Genomic DNA, 21,366 nt, shown 5'->3' with positions numbered 1-21,366 from the left:
GGTCTCATTGAAACATAGACAAATATTTGTGCTCAGATGATGAATTCACTTGCTTGTTCTAAAGATTCATTATTTGATTCTGCATCTATAAGAAAAACAAATTTGCACAAAGTTTTATCACTACACTATTTCAACAGTGCACAGAAAACTGAAACTGTTGGAAATGCACAATGTGCTTTATGCAACAAAAGCCTATTTATAAATTATGACTCCATACACAATATGCCTTGGGGACTGTTCCTGTTCTAATCAAACAGTTCTGCAAATTTGTTGCCAAGAACTGAAGAAGTATTTACCTGTAATAGTTAGGTGAAAAAATGATACTATCAGGTCAAATATGTTTTCATATACACTGTGGATGTCTTATTCACTCACTAGCCAGCTTCTAAAGGTTCCACAAAAAATTAAATCACATAGCTTAAATATTTGTCTGCAAATAACACTGGTTAAATAACTCTGCAACATCTGGTTTCCTTTTCTGTTTGCTATTTGAGAGCTTTTTCTGTGTATAATTAATCCTTATAAAATGGGAATAAAGCAAGTTATTGTCTTTTGGAAACTGATGAAGTATATTACAAGTACAGAGAAAGGGACTGTACTTCATTCTGCACAGCAGAGTTAAGATGACCACAAAGAGAAAAAAAAAGTTTATGTTCATGTGAAAATGGTACTTGGAGCTCAGAGGTCTAGATTCACTTAACAAATTCAGTAAAATGAAGTACTTAGAGTAACCACAAAGCTGAAGTGGAGAATTTCAGCAGAAGGACAGTTCGAAGAGTTGGAAAATAAAAGCACAGAGAGACATGACAGGACAGTTTCTGCCTGCTTGGATTTTCCAGGGCTCTGTGCCAACACAGACTGAATTTGTGGGCCATTACAGATAATCAAAGTGAGGGAAAAAACCCAACATGTGAATGGTGCTTCTATGGGAGCTGTGGTAACATACACAAGTATTTGCATGTTCATGACAGTATTGATCTAAGACCAAAGAAAAAGGTTTTGTCCTCCCTGTATCTGTCAGTCTGCACAGGAGAACAAAGCCACACGCCTAAGAAATCATCTTTGAACTGAGGATTCATTACTGTAACGCTTCAACCAGCAGACCTTGACAGGGCAGCTCCAAACCAAGCTGTGTAAAAAAAAACTCTACATCAAAAAAAGTCTTTATTATGCTAATTACAGTAGGCAAAACTAATATATCCCAATCTTTCTTTTAGAAATCAATAAAACTTTTGCCTTTGTGTTCCATAAACATAGGTTTAACATATAAAGGTCAGCAAGAGGCACTGAATCTTGTTGAAAATATTCTTCTATTCCCTGTTTCTGTTCCACATGAAAAAAAAAAAGAAAGAAAAATTAGAAGCAGTAGTAAAACAGTCCTTCCTGCTGGTCCAGTTCAGGTACTTGGTCCACACATAAAAATAAATTAAAATAAAGGGTGGATTTTTTTTCTCCCCTTTAAAACCAACTCTGTCACCTCATCAAAATCACCAAAGGAGATTCATGTTGATCAGCTAATTATGTATCTATAATGCATAATAAAACACTATATACTTTACATTTCTGTTTTGAGGCTTGATCTGATTTTGCCCTGTAAACACGAAGTCCTACCTTTGTAGCTTTCTTTGTCACCTTTTACAATCAAAGCTTACTTTACATTTCAACAAGATATTACCCACAAAAGGATTCAGACTTTATGGAAGAGGCTGGTCCAACCCCTTTGCCACCTACACAAGAAACAGCTTGAACCTCAGACTCCAAAACATAACAAAGAGCTTGACTATTTTCAAGAAAGCCTCAGCAGGAGTCAGGATGCAACCTTCAGTTATCCCTCAGCACTTCAGACTGTGCGAAGAGTGGATAATGCACACAGGAGTCACACAGCCATAACACTGTAAAGCACAAATATTCACTGTTCATTGTATTCAGTTTAATAAAACTAATTTTGCAACCCTCTTCATTGCATCTTAAGAATAGGATGAAAGCCTGCTGCATATCTAGATGTGTATTGGACTTTGCTTGCATGGATCAAATTAAAACCATGAATTGGCATTACCAGTTTGGCCAAAACTAATTAACTACTCTAGGTATGCCACATTACATTTACAAAAATCAGTTTGCTAAAGGATGTCTTCCCAGTGAAAATATTTTTTTTTTCCAATATGCTTCAAATTTCTGCATTTTACTGCATCAACTTGTTATGGAACTATCTTTCATATTATCCCTGCTTTTATTTTGTTTGGTGTTTATTTTTAAGTAGAGTCCTAAATGTATTTCCATTTCATGCTATTCCCAGTTAGAATAGAATGACGGTACTTCCAAGAAAGAAAATCACCCAGGAATCTGTTCTGCATTTGTAGACAGGAGAGAGGCACTTTGAATGGAGAAGAAGAATTAAATTAGCCCCAGATATAGGGGCTGAATACTAGCCATGTGTTTTTGAAGTGAGAATCTGCAAACCCTTTCCTATAGATTCTTTATAGTCTGAACTTTATAACAATAAAGGTATAATCTGGTAAAAAGTTTGCTGCCCTACAGCAAGCACAAAACACTTTTTTTTTCTTCATCCAAAGGGACCACTGATCTTTGAATAAAATATTTTTACCTTCCCCCACAGCCACCAGTTTAGAATGAAAGCATATTCCATGTTTAAGATTCTATATTTACTCAGTTTAAATATTTATGGGTGAGATGTATATACAGTATTGAATAAAACAGAAACCAGATTCATTCCTTAATGAGTGAGAAAGAATAAACTTCATATGGGGCAAAAAGGAGTGCTAGAAATTGTCACTGCTTTCAAGTCAGCAGCCACAAGAAATGTTGTCTTCTCAACTACTGTACAAAATAACAAAACCAAAAGCAAGTGTTATTATTTTTTCTTCTATATTATCAGATTTTTATGACAAAGGTTAGAATGTTCAAAAATGTGTTTAAATTTATTCAGCTGTTCTCATAGTTTCATGTTTCACTGGGCTGCTACACTGCATTATGTTCCCATATGACTGGATTAAAGCTATCTAACAGGCTGGTGAAGTTATTAGTCCAGCATCTGAATACTTGTTCACAACCTTCTTCAGCAAGTATTAACAAGCTGGAAAAGTCATATTGATTTGTTTTGGGGTTTTTTTTAACAGGACATCCATGGTATTTGCCAGATAAGCACTCCTAAAGACTACTCGTCCTCCAAAGCCACTGATAAACTAAAAGTGGTGTTAAACTCAGTTGTAGGGAGAATGGACAGCCCAAGGGAGAGGTAATGGGATACAGAGACTTTAACCTTTAGGTCATCAATTTAAATTCAGCTCAAGTTGATCATGACCAACATTCCCACATGATGAATGTTTGTTAGCCTGTGTAAAGAAATAGACACAATAAATATTGGTGGACACATTACCGAGGTAACTGATCCCTTTTGGTAATCTCAAAAGAATACCTGCACTCTGACAGGCCACCAAACAATCCCAATTCCTCTAATTTCATGGAATCCATCATGACTGCATACTCCAAAACAATATCCTAACCCCCATCAAATTACTTTCAACATATTTTGGAATTTTTTTGTTCATTAAGTGGATATTTCAACCAGCAGCAACTTCAACAGTGATCAGAGAGTTCAGTTTATCATAATAAAGTAGAGTGTGCAAAGAATACAGAAGACTATATTGAAAAGTGGCATTAAATTCATTGTTATAACCCAAGTACTACTTTTAGGCAGATTTGGTTGAACTGTTAAAAGAATGGATATAAGAAAAACAGAAAAACCTGAGACAGCTGACAGGAATAACCAGAGGCATGGAAAGACAGTTCTATATGGAGTCTGAGATTGAGATTTAGTTTGGAGTCCAGATTAACAAATTGTTGCCTGGTATGAACATAAAAAATAATGATTATTACAGGCATTTCTTCAGAGCCTGGGGGTCATGAATAAAGCTAAGCACAAAGGTTTCTTTCCCAGCGTATAAGAATTCTGAAGATTTCAGAAAGGTCTTGTTAGTATTAGGACAAATCTTTTCACAATTTTCACAAAAGCAGAGATACCCAACCTATTACAGACAATAGTCCAGTGGTAAAGACAGTTGCCTTGGATGCATTAGATATTCAGCTGGATTTAAGTCTCTATTCAGCTGGATTCAGAAAAGGAAATTGAACCAAAGTCGCATGTCTTAAAGGATAATGCCCTAACTATTAGGCTCTGGGTATTGTAATGCAGATTTCTCTCAAGGTTTCTTTTTGAGCAGTTCCATTTCCAATAAACTATTTATTTGCTATTTAAAATTAAAGCTTTCTAAAGGAAATTTCCTTAAGCTACCCTTGACATGAGAGAGGTTTCAGGTTTGATAAAGCAACAATTTCTATCAAAAACTCTGTTAACTTGGAAAAATCCATATTAGCTTTAGTATTTCCAAGAGCAGATGCAAAACAATTTCAAACATTTGTAAACAATAATTTTCCTTTGTGGCAACACTAAAATGAGGAGAGCAAGACCATGCCATGCTATCTTTTCCTGCTGAAGATATCAAGCGATGTGAGGCTGAAGAAACATTGCTACTAATCATACATCAATCAAGTTCTCCTATAAAATAAAAATAACAAAATATGTAGTAAAATTAAAAAGGTTTTTTTGTAAAATTGAGCAAGAGAAAACACAACAGCATTCACACTACTTATTTTTTCCCTAACTGACAACGGAGTTGACTATTTTTAGAGCTGGGAGGATAAGGTCTTTAATGTGAGTTTTCACTAACATATGAGTCATATTTACAGTGATTTACTTTTACCCTTCCAATCTATAATCTTGGAAGTATGCTGTTCCCAAATGAAATAGCAATTTTCATGTGATTTGAACTACAAGTCTGTTTTTCTTAGCTTGTTCTTCTATAGCTGATCTTACATTTGACTACTGCCTCCATCAAGATGCTTATTGATCACAACTTTGAGTTGTTGTAACTGCCTTATGCAGGGCTTCCCAAATTACACTGACTGAAATCAAGTGAAGTCATGTAATATAGTTTATCCATAGGTTTACAAAATTTATTCACTTTTTAAGCCCTCTACTCACCTCCCAAGCTTACCACTCCATCAACTCATACCTTTCTGTAGCAATGCTTTTTCCTCCCCCCTCCCACTCAATTTTCCCATTCTGGCTTTCATTCAGACCTCTCTACCTTTCTCTATCATTATGTGGGTTACTATAGTGGGGGTTTTAGCTATTTATCCCAAATTCATAACACTGGTATCTAAAGACCCCCTTTAACACACCAACACACACCCACTTTAAAGCAATTAAGCCAACATCGTGCTAAGCAGTTCCCTACAGCAGTGCACACAGAATCATTAATATGATTACAATCTTTATCAGTTTAACTTCTGTTCACTGGGAAAGGAGAGATATTAATGTTACACAGAGCAAATGGCAGCCCTGCTAAAGCCAGATTATGGCACAGTGAAAGTCCTGTGTCTGGAACCATCAGTGCTGCCAAAGGAACTGCAGCTAAACCATGAGCAACTGGGTACAGACTGCATCCTTCCTACTTCAGAGTCCTCTCCTACTACATAAAAGTTTCCCTTGCAATGAAAATAGACATCAGCAAGGCAGAAAAGGTCTTGTCTTTAAAACCAACCACGTGTTATGAATATAAGTTTCTATTCCCATCTCCACCACCCCCAATTTAACATATTACAAAAGCAGCAATAGTTCACATTTGGATACCAAACTAGGTGATACATCTACTGCCAGAAAAGTAATGTGTAATGAATCACATTATTCCTCCAGTGTTTTAAACAGGTAGAAATAATCATAGAAAAACTGCCAAGGAAATCTACCATTCCAATTTTACACTGTCTGTAGCCCTTCAGACTAAAAATAATGCACAGATGTCATTTTCAAAATTAGCATTTCTATTAAAAAGAAAACCAGACTCATCCTAGTTGATCTTAGACATTGACATATTCACCAGAATAATTCCACTGAGGCAAATAAATGCATTTGCATGAATAAGGGCCTGCACTGCAGGACTTCATAAAAACATACATATGGGGGAAAAAAGAGAGCCTAGGAATGATGTCAGCAATTTTGACAAACTTTTGTTTTATAACTGTGATGCAATCAATTTAGCTGGATATTCCTGAGTTCAGATCTAATACACACTGCTCTACAGAAGTGCCTGAACAGCACTAACATGTTTAAAGTAATTTCACTTTTTAAGCTTCAAAACACACTATGTCTACCTCTGGTTCATAATTGGTGATGCACTTTTGAACCACAAATTCTTCCTGTCATCTTGCTTAATTATAACACATTCTCTAAAACTTAACTTTTGTTTGAAAAACAGGTTCATAAAATCTCTCAGTTCTACATTCAAACTGTTAAATTAAACTATTAAAAGCCTAAAAAAGTGGGAATTCAAAACAGGTTGTGAGGGGAACTTCCACATGTGTAGCCAAAATGGTGATCCTGAAGGCCCCTACCCCATCCTGGAGATGTTTCTGATGGCAATAAAGGTTCTGATGGCAACACAGGCCAGACCCAGAAGCTGCATCTCCGTGCATGGCCAGAGTTTACCTGCTCATGCAGGGTGCTTCATCTGATGGCTCAGCTTATGCCCAATCCTGCGGGGAGCTGCACAGCTGACCTGAGGAGTTTGACCCACCAGGTGCTCTCAAAGCCAGCCTAATAAACACCAACCAGGAAGGTTTCCAACAAAATTCTTCAAGTTCTATTTCCTTCTCAAATGGCACATGAACAACAGTCATTCCCAGCCTGGCACTGCTCATCCCAAATCCCCTGGTCCCATTCCTTCTTCACCCTAGGACCCAGCAAGGCCTTTTAGCAGAACGTTCCAATCAGTCGGCCACAGGCTGCAATAATTGCTGGGGCAAGGAGAGGGAGATATCAAAGTTCTACCACTGAAGCTCTTTCATTGTACAGAAAATAATTCAAGATTCTTTGGGCCAGAGAAAGAACACAAGAGGGAGCAAGAGTCTGTAGCCTAGTGATTTGGGCACTCAGCTGGGAAAGGGAGTCCTGGGCTCCTGGCCTGTGCTCCATAGAAGGTTCATGCAATTTATCTAACAGCCTTTCAACAATCTAAGTCTTAGCTTGAATCTGGCAATGTTTTCCTTCCTGATCCAAGTCTATAAATAACACTTTGTTTGCAAACATCAACATATCTCTTGTATGCTGTTAATGCTAAACTTTAAATAGAAAACATCAATAAAACTGAAATGTGCCAAAACCTGAAAGCTTATTTCATACTCATTTTCCTTTATAAGTACTTAAAATACAAGAACTTACTTGTGATCAGGTTAAAAATACTATTAAAATGCAAATACACGGTTTTACCTGTGTCAATAATGCTGCTTTGAATCACTAAATTGGAATTTATTTTTTCATCTCATCTTTATCAGGATGAGGTAAGATTTTTAAGAAGTTATAACAATAGTAATAGCTTTCTAACATCTTTATTCTGCTCAGTTTCTGATTCTCACTTAACAGTATTTTCATTTGGTGGTTCTCATTCACTAGCACAACAGTGCAATGTCATGCAGGCAACTTTAAATCCAAGCAACGTTACCCTGAAATTCCCACTCCAACAATTTCATGGACATATTTCTGGTTTTGCTAAACATTCTTTTCATAATAGCTTCATTTTGGGCCTAAGCCTACATAACAGGGTCCCTTTAAATAATATTCCATGCCTTGAAACATATTACAAAAACTGTTGTATCAAGGCGAGTTATGCAACGGCTCTCTATGGTTTTAGCATATTTACTCTGTCACGCCATGTGTGAGACTGCAGCCTCCACAACAAAACCTTTACACACTGAAGTCATTATCTCTGTGAAGTCTGCAACTGGCATTTAAAACTTATTGATGGCCTGGGTATTGGTGGCTCAGTAGGCAGCACTCTTGCCGGAGGCCCAGGAGGTCAGGGGTTCACATTCTGCTCAAAGAACAAGTTGGACATATTCCAGGTTTGTGTGTGGGCTGTGCTACACTCCTAAAGGGGCAGTCCTTAGGACAGTGCACGAAACCTTGGCTTTTTGGGGATATCAAAGTCCTCTTGGAAAGGGAAACGGAAGAGTAAGAAGAAAGTTTAACAAGTGAATGAAAACGATCGCACTGGCTGGGGACCTGGATTTGGTTGTGTGCTAGATACAGAAGGGTCCAGCTACAGCACATTGAACAGTTTTAAACAAGCTGCCACATTTAGTTGCTGTGGCCAGCACATGTTCAAGGGAGAGGTACAGACTCCAGGCATGCTCAGTATTAGCCAACTTCCTCAATCGCAGAGTGACTTTGGGTTCGATTTCACACCACGGAACTGTGAAAAATGCATGTGCAGTTTCAGCAAGTGAGCAGTCTACAAAAAATGCTTTAACATTGGAACAACTTCCACCCATACTATACAATCAATGAAAAAATCTCCAGCCAAATATCCAAGTCAAAACTAGCAACACATATAGAAAATAATAGAAATCAAGATTCGACCTGCTCTGGTGTTAAACTTTGATACTTGAATATCCCAGGTGTCTCCCTCCTCCTCTTCTTCTTTATAGACAGGTAAAGATGGATCTCTTGAAGGAACTGGGGATCACACTCTAGGCAAAGGTTGGACAGGTGATCAATGTACAGCATGAGATTTTGCCGTGGCTATGTGCCTCCAACAGTGACTGGATCATCTGGTTTAGAAAAACAATTCAAAATTGTAATATTTTCTAAAGCACTTGTAAGGGAAAAATTAGCAAAAGGGAGAACATATAATTTTTGTAACATGGAATATATCACAGAAATTCTTTCCATAATTATATATTTAATTTCAAAAATTCATTTATTTATTATTTAATGTTTAGTTCATTAACTTTCCAATTCCTTGAGAGGATTGCATCCCATTTCCACCAGCAGAATGTGTTCAAAAGTTACTGGTGTGATATAAAATTATTCTTGTAAGTGTCAATATATTTTTTTGGCATCTAGATTTAGACACAACCCTAAAAAGTGCCAGGGCCAGGCCTGGCCCATTCCTTAATCAGGTTTTGGAGCAAGCCAGTATTTATCAGCCAAATGGGATTCTACTCTGTAGAGCTCTTCAGGAGGTAAGCACAGAGGTTAATGTTTGTTAATGAAGATACATCTCCCAACACTCCCTTCTATGTCAATAGAATGAAAGAGCATTTTCTAAAGGACCATTCAGAGAACCTAAATGATACCTTTTCTTCCAGCATTTAGGAACACCATCTTTTATCCACCTTTTACATAGTCCCCTTTTTTTTTTTACCATCATGGAAAAACAAATACTGCCCTCCTTCCCAGAAATATCCATTAGTATAATGAACCTTTGGGTTTAAGTTTGGTGAAATCAAGCTGTATTTAAGCAACAGTGTTTACACACAGTAAAAGAGATAATTAATTACAAGAATCATGACATCTTTAGGCTGTCACACAATTGATGTATAAGCAATGAGCTGCTTAAATGAAACAAGATATTGATGGCATTATTTCAAGTTCAGAAACAGAGGAACTCCTAACATAATCCCAGAGCAAATTTGCAAAGAATTATGAGTTCATTTTGTCACTAAAATATGAAAAGAAGCTATTTCAAGGAACGAAGGATGTCCTCTTAACCTGCAACAACAAATTTGTTTGTTTTTTTCTCTTCTCAGTAAGAAAGCAATTAGGATTTTTTCCAATAAAAATATCCTTGTCCATATATAAACACTCCTGGTAATCATGTAATTACCTTACCCAATCAGATTAAATTGCTGTCAGTTGAGTTCCCACTGTTGATTAACTTTTGTGTACTCTAAACCTAAATGAAGTCTTTGGTAAAGTCACTTAGTCATTTACAAAGGTGTCTCTATGATTCCAAAAAGGGTAACAGCAATATATTCTTTGCTATAATCATCAAATATCCAAGGTCAAGGATAGATCACAGTGGACCCCTTTTTTAAAACCGAAAGAAACACAGAATTAAACTATGTTGCTTATTTTGGTGTTTCTTGCCATGACTGCTAAATGTAATAGTAACCTTTGACCCTCCCACATTAAACACCATAATTATGTAATTAAAACTAATTATGCAATTTAACATACATATTTTTGTCCTACAACAGGCAGGTCAATTACCTCACTCATTGACCTTGGAAGCTTTCACAGTTTAAACAAAACAATGAGGCTTTCAATTAATTTTAAAGTACAAACAGAGAAGGAGCACCAGAACCGCAAGTCTTTGCACTGATACTGCATAGAGGGATCACTTACAAACCTCTTCATTTTGGATTCCATAGATTAAATCCCTTGATAAAAGCTGTTAAACATCCTTCTTCTATGTTGCTATCATTAGGAATGTTAACACATTTGTGAACAAATCATATATACACATTACTTGTTAAATGCAAGGAAGGAGGCCAAATAATACATTTTCTTTGCCCCACTTCTTTTCTTCAGGATTGTTTCCTCTGCTTCCTCCCATACTTCACTGGCTCTATCCCTGTTTCACCTCCTCTTCCTGAAGTTTTTTCTTTCCCCTGTTTTCTCCATTATCTCCTCCATTCCATTTCTAGCTGTAAAATTTATCATTATATCAAACTGCTGTAGCTGTTGTCTTTTCCAGTTTCCAGCTGCATCCCTAACCCCATTCACGGAGTTTCTCAGCAGATCTTGGCACCAGGTGGCTCCTGATGATGATGATCCAGCAAGACTGAGGGAACTTTGGACTGCAGAAAGCTACAGGTGAAGCAAACATGGTACATGCTCTAAAATGAATTTTCCAGCGAGGGAAGTTTGGTACAAGTGAGAGACACTTTATGAAATTGTTGAAATATGTTTCACCTCAATAGTATCTTTTTTCTCTTTAAACACTTAGGTAAGCTCTATAGACTGCACTGAAGGTTTTCTAAATTGTACAAGAGAGACTCATGCAATATTGCATTGTGTCCAAACAACTTCTTCTTCAAAGAATAAAATTAGCATCATAATTCAACCCCATTTTTATTTTTCAGTAAACTAAATCCCATTCTCTAAAGAACAATTCTTAACACAGTTTAAGCCCAGGAGCTCTGCATTAAAAAGGATCATGTTCTGCTATCCTGTTTTTTTCAATTGCTGTATTGACCACAAATAGATCCAGCAAAGTTAATAGGCTTAGGTGTGAAGTAAAGGGACAGACCACATATATATACAAATACTACATATATATATATATACACACATGCCATATATATTTATATGCATACATACATACATATACACTAATCAAGCTTTAAGTTGTTTTCTCTAAACCTCGTTTCATGTGGGGATCAGAAAATAGCTACTGGAAAAACATATACAAAAATCTTTCCTGACTTCTTAAAAGTATAGCAAAAATATCTACAGTGCATTTTGTGCTTTGGTGCTGTTTCTAACACCATTTTTGGAGTCCTTTCAGTTTTCTGCTTTAATTAGGCCTGACTTGCACAAGGAGCATGAAAAGATTTCAGTAAACCCTTGACATAATGGAAACAAGGAGCACTGAACTCTGAATGAGGAGTTACAACAGGAAAGAAACAATTTAAGATGGTAGCAGGCCTTATTGCAACATTAAACCTCAAATTGGATCTGATTTACACAAAGTAAACCAATATATTGAAATAGTGCCCCAAACTTCTGGACAAAAGTTTGAAGGAAAATAATACAGTGCATGTGTAGAAATTCTGTCCAAGGAGGGGAGGAGATTATTCCTTATATTCTCATTTAATAAAAAGGTTCCTTCTGTTTTGAACGGAACATTAAAATTCTAATTCAGCTCATAGAGCATCCCAAACAGGGCAGCAAAAGAATCTGTGAAGGAGCCCAAATATGGTGCTATTGAAACAGAGTGGATTAGAGGAATTGGGATAGAATCCTACAAGTGGCTAAGTAGCAGCAGGAGGTCAGCTTCACAAACAGCAGGATGCTGTTCTTGCCAGACGTGAGTGACATAATACAGGCAAAACAATCAAGATTTTAGCTGATAAATGTATGCCTTAGGAAAAGGCCTTGCTGTAGAACTTTCATAAGCAACAAATATTTAAGCAAATTCTGTAGACCTCATTTACACAGGAGAGCATTTTTTTCTTATACAAACATGACACGTTAACCATGTAGAACAGAATTCTTTGTAACAAGGACAATAATTTTAAGAGCCTAAGTGTAGAAAACACAGGAGTCTTTACTGAATTATTCAGTAAATGGATTAAACAAAAAGCTTTCATAGTTTGATGCAGCTTTAATTCTGTCCCAAGCAATTCTATGTACATTAGAACAATACACGTGAAAATAGCTCCAAATACTAGGATATCCAGAATGAATATCAGAACCCATGCAGCCCCACTGGTTATTCATAAATTGCATATATCAGTAGTATTAGACAAGTTTCAAGGCTCTGAAGGGGACAGTTGCATTTTTAAGGAGACACTGAGATATTAAAGTAAGATGATCAACAAATCATTTTGGTTTCTAAATTTTACGGTGTTATAGTAAATCAGACTTTAATGCTAAACATCTATTTTTCACTTATACTACTTTAAAAATATCTTTTAAAAGGCTGAGATTCCACTTATTTTCCATTTTATGCTATGAGCAATTAAAAGAAAATTTATTCAATTGCTTTTTAGCTAGGGAATTGCCAAACATCATGTGTAAAACATTCGTCTGTCTACACCAAATTCTTCCCTGTCCTGCACAAAACATCCTTTTGGGCTAAATACTTTAGCAAGTCTGAAATAAATTGTAATTCTGAGGTCAGATTCCAGCCTGGAGTAGAGACCACAGTTCACCACGACTCTCAGAACATTGTGAAATAAGAACTTCTACATGGTGCAGTTGACTGTTTTCATTCAGAAATCAGATTAAGAGGCAGTTGGGCCTTTGAGAACATGAGCTACAGTGATTAAGGAAGCAGGAAAGAGAGAAGGCCAACCAGAAGCACAAGGGCACAGAATTCCCCCGCCATGGCTTGGGCAACCGCATACGGACACCACGGCATTGACAGAAGACACCTGAGGGCACTGTACTCCCTGACCTTTCTCCACCATGGCCAGGAGCTCTCCCATGATCTGATCACAAAGGGGGCATTTCACATCATGGCACCATGAGAGAGGATGTCTGCACTTTGATAAGTTGATGGACGTGGGTAATCTACGGTCACTCCTGCTGGAGAAAAACCAGATTACAGAGCAGACCAAGCTTTTGCTATCTGGCTCCAGTCTATGGATCTTGTAACAAGCTGGCCATCTGTGATCTTAATGTGTATGATTTCTGGGGAACTTTCATAAAACCATGTGATCAGGAATTTGAAATGATGTAGAGACAGCCATGGCACTCAGCAGCTCCTGCTCTGGGCCCCTGCTCCTCCCTGCTGCTTCTCCCTTACCTGCAGTGTTGTGCTGTTACCAAAACCCAGAGTCATCTTGCTCTCATCACTACAGGCAGTGGGACTTATTTACATGCACGGATGTGCTGCATATTTATAGCTTGTTTGGTACAGAGCAGAGCAGCTCAGTAAGAGCTGATTAAGACATTGTGCTGAGCGAAAAACTGGATGCCTTGTGAATATCTGTGTTTTGGCCTTTCCCCAAATGTCTTCCCCCAACAAGTGAGAGAGGACAGCTGGAGCAGATGAACTTTCTGTACCCAAGAGACTGTTTTTCTTTCCTTTGAAGGTATTACTTGCCTGTTATTACATTTACATAAAGGATCTTTGTTCTTTCCCATATATAGTAAATTGCACTCCCGTATGTGAACATTGTGTAGCCGTTTCCCCCCAAATACAAAACAGAATTATCTTCAGTGTCATTCAAGCCTGTCTCTTACCCCCATTACAAAGAACTGATGCAAATCTATTTTTGTTTGGTCTGGTTTATGCTGACAGCAATTAATTCTAAAGCCTCAGCATAAAGACATACAAGAAACACATATGTTTTTAATCTACAAGCAAGTTATCCAATTATTTTAGGTAAACTTTATGATCACAACCATCCTTACCAACTCTGATATGATAGGCTATTTTCTTCTTAATGGCTTAAGACTAATATACACTGCTACAGGGAGTATACTCTTCAACATTCCTCATGTTTTACCTCCTGATCTTGAAATAATAATATAGTCAATGAGCACATTTTGTTTATACTTGTTAGCAAAAAGCCACCAAAAGCATGCTGGGAAATAATATTCCATGCCTTAGGACTCAAACAAGTTCTCTTTATAAATAGAGCTTGTGTAAATCACAGACAAAGTTGACAAATTTCATGGATTAGTCATGGTGAAAATATCAGATTTCATGGTATAAAACAGATTAATAGGAAAATCATATTACAATTCTGATTACCCAAATTCTGCATCTTGTTTAAGAATGAAACGAAAATAGTGATAATTCTGGAGTCTGTTCACTTAATTACACTTGCACTGATTTGCGTACAGAGGGTAAAGGTTCCTCATTAACCTTGTAAAAACTCTGAAATCTATATTTAGCTCCACTGGAATAAGAACATCACAAGTTATAGAGATTATACACTGAACTATTTCTAGAGATTGTACACTGAAGCTATTTCAGTGAATTTTTCCATCAAATTATGCTAGTATGAAATTATTTTGTCACCTTGTAGAAAAAAAATTAAGGAAGAAACAGATTTGAAATTAGGTTGTTATTTTCACAATTATTTGTATTTGGAGCACCTACTTAAAAATTAGGGAAATAATACCCAAAAGAAGTTCCACTTTAACAGAATACCTCATTATTCCTGTAAAAATATAAAATTCATAACTGTGAAGAACAACATTTGGAGTCAAGCTAAACTATCAGTTTTCACATAAAACTTCATGGCTTTTAAGTCTTTAGTGATGATGTAATTTAAAGTGAGGCCTTATTTAAAAGAGAGGTTACACATAACCATGTGATTCAAAGAGACTTGTTGACTACATAACGATTTGGCTTGATGCCTCCATGTCCTCTACTGAGCTGCACAGACCACTTGTCATTCTTGCATCTGAAGACAGCCAATTTGTCAGACATTTGCTTTAATTCTTTTTCTTTGTCTTCTTTACAATATCCTTCATATGCATCCTGGTCATCAATATCATATATCTGACTGGAGGATGGAAATTCATTTGTGTTTCCGTCTTATTTTCTTTGCATGCAATCCTCCTGGGTCTTATAGGATGTGCTTAATAAGAACCACATTATTCTGCTAAAGGAAGTCCTTGAGCAGACTTTGAGAAGCAGTATGGCAAATTAGTTTCAGAACGTGGAAGGTCACGTTGGAAATAAAAAGCTGCAGTTATCCACAGCGTTTTCTGCAGTTCAGAAAGTAAGAAAAAGAGGTCTAACCTTCAAGAAAGGATTTGTTTGATGTTTTTCCTTTAGCAAGCTGCACTAATTTATGCACAAACAGTAAAGTGTTGGACATAAGCTGAAACTAAGAAAAATTAGCTTTTAGTTAAATTCACGTTTGTAACAAATGAACAATCACACTTCTCTTCCAACTGCATTTAAACGTTTTTGTTTCCATAAACAGGATGTTATTTGCAACAAAGTCTATACCATTCAAATATTTAAATTTAAAAGTGTGCTTGAGTTTGAACATAAATAGCCCTCTGCTTGGGAATGCCAGGTTTATAGGTGTCCTTGCAACCTTAATTCTGCCCCCTGGTGTCTATAAATTATGGCTATTTCTAACTAATGATCACACGTTATTTTTCACTCCAGGGTCTGTGTCACTCTGCTCACAGCACAAATGTTCCTTACAGAGTGCAGTTGCTCCCAGCACTACCAAAGTTTTAAAAATGCTGCTTTTGCTAAGCATCTCCCTGAAACTATAGTGCTGTTTGCTTCCTGGGCTTCCTGTGCTGCTCACCACTATATCTGGATCTCTCTAGAGCACTAACAATCCACTTTCTTCTTTGTGATAGGAGAAGAGCATTATTATCTGTGTGGGAAAAGATGGTGCACAGACACTGGGCACAGTTTCAAAAGTATTTGTTGCAGATGTCTTGGTCATTTGCTCTGATGTATTAGGCTTACTTGTGTAAAGTTCTTCAGATTTTATAGTCCTTTTCATTTATAAAACAGTTGCATAGACTTCAAGTTGTTATATTTGACATGTCTCTATAAAACAAAATTTTATTTTTCATTTTCCTCACTTTTTAGATGTGAAAAATTACTGTTTTCTGGCAGCCCAGAAAACTGCCAGAGATGGCCTAAAGCTCAGAACCACTCCTGGTGCTTCAGCACTGGTTTTGCTCCTGATGACCAGACACTCTTCCTGTCGTCATGGCAGAGTTTTTATCTCTCTTAAGTTGCTGAGGGTGCTCTCTGCATCTCAGACAGGCCCTGGCTGAATTAAGTAGAAGTTCATGCAATACCGGTATTTTGGCCTACACAATTTTTTAGCACATAATAAATCTGAAGCAAGAGATGGGGCTAAGTTGCCCAATAACATAATTGCTTGTCTCTCCCACAGTTACTGTCCCATTTAAAATGCAGCTCAAGAACGGAGTCAGTACAACAGGGAGCAAGCATGGAACAGCAGCAAGGTGCTACAGAAAAGGCAGTAAATGGGTGTGTAACTGAAAAGCCCTGTAACATGTACCCAAAAGGACACCTTAAAAAAAAAAATTCTATGAGCTACTTGAAATCTGGCACTTTCCAACTTCCAGACTTTCTATTTACATGTCAATACCCATTTAAGGAAACCATTGTGTTGTCTTGCAATATGTATTTGCTGTATTAAAAGACAAAAGTTACAGATGACTTTAATGATTGCTTGTGAGTATCAGAAGCAAAGTCTGAGTTTTTAACACAGACAGTTCAAATACACACCATTTAAAATAAACCTGCTATTAGGGATCACTTCAAATCAGTGTTTTGAAATTCTGTTAACTTACATACCTGAGCAAATGAAGGCATTTTGATTTGCTTTGTTTATTGTTAATGCACACTGGAGCATAAATCCATCACTTGCTCTCTGAACAAAATCTGGGTGCCCTCTGGAGTTGTCATGCAAACTGAAACATAGTGAAAATAGGGCTTCTGACCCTTTAAACCTACCAGCTTTTCTTCCCTACTTTGAAAGAGATCTGATCCAAAAATCAGCTGGACTTCTAAGGAGCCTTTTTGCTGATTTCCCAGTGCAGCTTGGAGCAGTGTAAGCAATGCATATGGTCAGCTTAAAAATATCAGATCTGCTCTTTGTTTTTACCCTCTGGCTCTCAATCACACTCACAGAACTCAATGACTTTCTTGAGATCTAACATCAGTAAATTAAAATCAGCTACAAAATTTAATTAAATAAATTTATTCACAGAAGCAATGAATGCATCATTAAGACACAATAATAGTCTCAGTCAAGCCTATCAAAAACTTTTTATTTTCTTTGGCAAGACCAGATTAAAACTGAAATACTATGAAAAATCCAATTTACTCTCCAGTAGTGATCTTATATGTCTTGTGTTGTACTTCATTCTCCTCAGTCATGAAAAATATTACAGCCAGGTTTTGGTTGTTAGTACTTTGGGGTGCAAGAATTGCAAAAGACATGTTTGATTTTCTATTGACCCTGAAATGAGAAAAAAAAACCCACAAGGTTTCCTAACAATTCTAAACTCACCCCCCCTCTCCCCCCCAAATAACAACAAAAATCCCAAACAGAAAAAACCCAACCAAACCAAACCAAACCAAACTTGGTCTACATTTGGTCAAAACTTTGACATAATAATCTGTTCCCCATCTTCTCATGTACTGAAAGAAATAAGTAATCCATATTTGTAAAGTGTTTTAATGACCTTGGACGAAAATTACAGAAATGCAAAGCAAGTATGATTGTTGTTCTGATGACGAAAATGCCTTGTTCCACTCACCATGTTCACTGCCTAAAGTCACACAGTGGGTAGCCTGTTATTACTAAAGGAATAAACTTTTTCATCAAACACTCTTTATAAAAATATTTCCCTGGAAATGTAACACAGCATGCAGCAAGACTACTACAATTTTCCATCAACTATGAGTACATGCAGCATAGGTACTGTTCTGAGATAATTTCACTTGAGCTTTTTGGCAATAGTTCCTCTCAAGGAAACCTACATTAACCAGAAATTTAGAGTCTGTTATCCCCAGGCCAGCTTCATTGGAATTTTTAATATGGCACTGTCTATTCAACAGTTGTGTGTAAAATGCCAATAAACTGGCCAGAAAAGAGCTGAAGGGCTAATTGCCTTTTAACTCCACTGTGATGGTAAAGTCACGTAGAAAGAAAGGAAAAACTCCCACTGCTTTAACAAGTTTATCTGACTGCCACTTTAACATTCTCTGTCTGCATGCACTTTAGTGCATTCACCAATAAAAGGATAAAAGCATTCAAAATCCTGTACCCTCAATAACTAAGAAGTCCAGATTCAAAACGTCTGCTCTGCTGGAATCAGCCCATTAGGTCAGCCAGCTTTTTGCCTGGTACTTGAATTTCAACTATACAGTATGTACCAGGAAAAAATTTCCTTTTGATGCAAAAGATTATAAATCCTTAGGAAACTGGAGTGAGAGAAGAAAAGGAAGGATGCCATTTTGAAATAGTAATAAAAAGCAGAAACTGCTTCTCACAGATGCAGGGTGAAATAGTGCCAATCAAGTCAGTGGTGAAATTCCCATTGACCTTAAAAGATCAAGGAATTAAAATACAATACAGGAAAATATAGCATAATTTATAAGCTGGATAAACATGTAATTTTCACTTCTTCTCTGTTCCTTCAACTACATTTTATTTCTTTCAATACTTTCCTTTTCAAAAATCCAGTTTTATAAACATGATTTCTTTCATCTGAACAAGATTTTCTACCTAACTCTGCCTTTCTCCACTTTCTTCATAGTGTAAATGCTTATTAATCCATGCTTAAGAGAAGACTTTGAATAACATCACTTATAGAAGTCAGTACTATACCCAAAAGGTGCATTTTCCTCTGCCAGCTGAGTGATAACCATCCTTGTTCTCCTTGACCCCAGAAAATGAGATGGTTTTTAAAAGACATTTCATAGAATGATTGAAATGAAGAAACTAGTGGTCATTTAAATTTTTTGGTAGACCTGTATTTTTACTTTCACCAGAGAAGGAACACAGTCAGCTCTGATACTGAACTGACCTGTTCCACTTAATAAAATAAAAGCAGAAGTAGAGGTATTGTGATTGCCAGCTGCAAACCACGGAGTGTTGTTTTTTTCTATTAAAAATCTCTCCCATGTTTTTCTTATTGTAACCTGGAAAGAGTACAAAATCCGAAATCCAATGGAATTTCTATCGAAAAGAATACTGTTAACACTGCAAGTTCCTCAAGTACTCACCCAAGCAAATGTTATATCATATTACAGTAAAATTTAAAAGCAGAAGTTCAAACTAAAAATGAAGTGTCCTTCAAAACAGACTCATGTGCATCAGAGCCTATGCATTAATGCACTTATTTCCATAGAGCTCTGCGCATTTCCCTTCTCCATCACTTTGTAATTTGTTCCAGATTTTGTTATTTCTTTCACATTTGAAGGTACATTGTTCCACATTTGAGCGATGAAAGACTGAACCGGATGGAAGTACAGTGAAATGTTAGAGGGAGAATGAAAACAAGAATGAAGTTAAATTTTCAATTTATAAGGTAGTAACAAATGAAAGAAATAAACAAATAAACATCTCGTAACAAATAAAGAAAATGTAGTGCCCAGGGAGACCCAGAGTGGTCATGCTCACAGTACAAAATAAACAATTTTGCTATCCTTCCAAATTTAAAATGCCAATACCAAAGAGAAGCAATGAACTTCTCCCTAACAATACACTACTTTTAGGTTGTCACTGCAGTTCAGGGGTATTCTTAAAGCTTAGATCTTTCTTACTAGATTAGAAGGCAGAGTAAACTAAAAGATCAAGCTAATCTAGGATAAACTTCTTTTCCACAGTTCAAAGGCATTGGCCTTTCCACAGGTTCAATTGCAGGTTTCTTTGAAGATGTGCCCTAAAGTTCATTAAAGAAATTTCACTGGCTTGAACTGATTTCAACATTAAAAAGATAATGTGAGAGCTTCATTGCCATAAAGAACCTGACAGATTGACTTTGAAGCTTTTTAGGTAGTATTAGATTAATTTTTTTATTCTTGCACTAAAAGCCTTCTTTATTTAAAGATATCTTTATGTTTCAATCCTTAAAAATACTTTAAAAAGTAATGAAAAAAACCCTTGGAAACACAGATTTTTAAAAATCAGTTAAAAAAATTATTACTTAATTATTTCTACATAAAACATCACTGATGTTTTTCCTCTCATGGACTGTACTTAACAGTATTTCCAGGTGGTACTGCACATAGTGCTTAAGCAGCATCTAATCTGTGCTTAGAGTTTTGAAAAGAATCATATGGCAAGAACAACTGCAGGCTTTAACAATGTAAGATTTAGACAGATGTACATAGCCTTTGTCTTAATAACAGGTGCTCCAGAGCCTGTGACAATAATAATGTGAAGAGGAAAACATTGCTTAAGATTTTCGCAACCTCTGCTGAAATCCAGAGAGACATATTTTCTGATTTTACTCCAGAATTATAGTTGATGGTTAAGATAAACCTTTGGTTTCTTACATAAGGATAAATGCTCATCTCCTTATTCAGAAAAAGACCAAACCTACAAACATAACTTGCACGCTTATGGAATAGCTCACAGTGTATTACACTTTTATACCTCTTTTAGTGCACAATGTTGCAGTGGTGACACGAAAACAATGAATGCACAGATTTCCCAAATCAAGGGCAAGCACCTTGGCATCAGTTTTCCAAAGAACCAGATACTCTAACTTTCTAGAAGAGAAGCTGTGGTTCCTGGTTACTTCAGACTTCTGCACCAGACTCACAAAAAAGGGTTCTTGAATTCCCTTCCATTCCACCATGTTTACTCTATGTACTACCTTACTGACCAGATTCTGTCAAATAAAACCTCATCGTGGAGTATGACATCCATTGTTTCGTAAACACTGCCCATGCATGGACTGTGTCTTCCTGGACAATAAATTCTACATATTTAGATAAACTAAATACTTCCATTGCCTCAAAAAGTTGCTGACAAGAAAAGTCAGATATTCTGACGGTACACTATTCTATGTTTAAGTTTTTATACCTTGAACCTTTATGAGAAAATCCTAAACAGAGAACTGTCATAGGTACTAAGGTTTATTTGCAACATGTCATCCTCAGCTTTATGATTTATCCTCTGTTACTGTTTCTCTTCACAAAAGCACACAGCTTGTCTCTTTTAGCCTATTTCTTTTATTTAAGTCACTTTTCTGAGTTCAAGATTTTATCTTGTAGATTAAAAAAAAAAAAACAGTGA

The 21,366-nt window shown here is 36.5% G+C and overlaps 1 protein-coding gene across 17 annotated transcripts in view; it reads right to left on the bottom strand.

The window, feature by feature from the left end:
* ERC2 (ELKS/RAB6-interacting/CAST family member 2) overlaps positions 1 to 21,366 on the bottom strand; it is a 430,969-nt gene that overhangs the window by 50,968 nt on the left and 358,635 nt on the right. For all 17 annotated transcript variants that reach the window (XM_032120320.1, XM_032120321.1, XM_032120322.1 and 14 more), the window contains one exon: positions 8,495 to 8,685. The gene's annotated coding sequence lies outside the window, so the exon portion shown is untranslated. The remainder of the gene's footprint in view (positions 1 to 8,494; positions 8,686 to 21,366) is intronic.

The sequence above is a fragment of the Corvus moneduloides genome, chromosome 11 (genome assembly GCF_009650955.1).
Source record: "Corvus moneduloides isolate bCorMon1 chromosome 11, bCorMon1.pri, whole genome shotgun sequence".
NCBI lineage: Eukaryota > Metazoa > Chordata > Aves > Passeriformes > Corvidae > Corvus > Corvus moneduloides.
This window is presented reverse-complemented; position numbering and strand designations above follow the sequence as displayed.